The sequence below is a fragment of the Hoplias malabaricus genome, chromosome 1 (genome assembly GCF_029633855.1).
Source record: "Hoplias malabaricus isolate fHopMal1 chromosome 1, fHopMal1.hap1, whole genome shotgun sequence".
Classification (NCBI taxonomy): Eukaryota; Metazoa; Chordata; class Actinopteri; order Characiformes; family Erythrinidae; genus Hoplias; species Hoplias malabaricus.
The window spans coordinates 28,682,328-28,683,493 of NC_089800.1; positions in this window are offsets into that span (position 1 = coordinate 28,682,328).

The window sequence follows — 1,166 nt, forward strand, 5'->3', positions numbered from 1 at the left end:
CTTGCTAAAAATGTTGCTTGTAACTTTGTACACATATTTATATTTAAATAAAATCATTTCAAATAAAAGAATGAAGCCGAGGCTCTTGAGTCGGGTTGCCACGCTCCGGTAGATCTTGTCAGGGGTCACGTGGGAGTGGAGATAAAAAAATAATGGGGTAGCGGAGCTGATGAATACATAAATTAAAGACTGTGGCTGTGTTGATTCTCCAGTCCCACTGTGCCAGGCGTGGTTTTTAATAAAGATGGATGAGTTTCCACGGCCTCCCTGCTGTCTCAGAACCAAACAGAGCTGGCAACACACGTCTCTCTCAGCACGCCGTTCTGGGGGCTGGGTGAATCTCTCTTTTTTTTTTTTTTTACTTTTTTTTCTCCATTTATCCCTGTCTCTTTCCATATTTATTCTTTCTCCTCTGTTTCTCTATCTTTTCCCTCTATTGTTTTCTCTCCATTTCCTTTTTACCCATCTTGGGTCTCTTTTTCATACACTTCATCCCACCCTCCTCTCCCTCTATTGCTCTCTCACAGGCTTATCCATGTCTTTCTCTCTCATGTTGTGCCTCTTTGTGTGTTGTGATCTCGCTCTCTTCTTTTTTTTCCTGATTCTCTATGTATTTCCCTGTCCCTGTTTCCCCTCTCTCTCTCTCAATTATTTGCTCTTCATCCATTTTTCTATTTCTTTCTATTTTTCTCTCTCTTCTCTCTCCCTCTCTGGTGTTAAAACTGAGATAGACACAAAACCACAGTCAGCATTTATCAGCTGAGGGATGACCCCAGGTCATAGTTGGGCTATGTTTGAGTGTCCTTTTACTGAACAGAAATAAGCAGCATCGGATTTAATGTAGCTCTCTGCTGTCAGCACATCCACAGTGGGGTTTATGCAGAATACATTCCCTCTAACATCTGTTTAAATACCTCTAAATATATAAACAAATCTCTTAGCCTTTAATATCTGAGACTTCTAAGGCCTTGTTTTAATTATAGGGTATTCCTTTGGCTGACTGCATCTAGACACTAGGTTTGAGAAATACTTTGAAAATGACAACAGCTTGACCTGTCAAGTTTAGAGATTGACTTCATATGACCAGGGACATAAAATATAAATAAATAAATAAATAAATAAAATGATTTCTGATCTAAAAAAGGAAAAGAAAACTAATATTATTC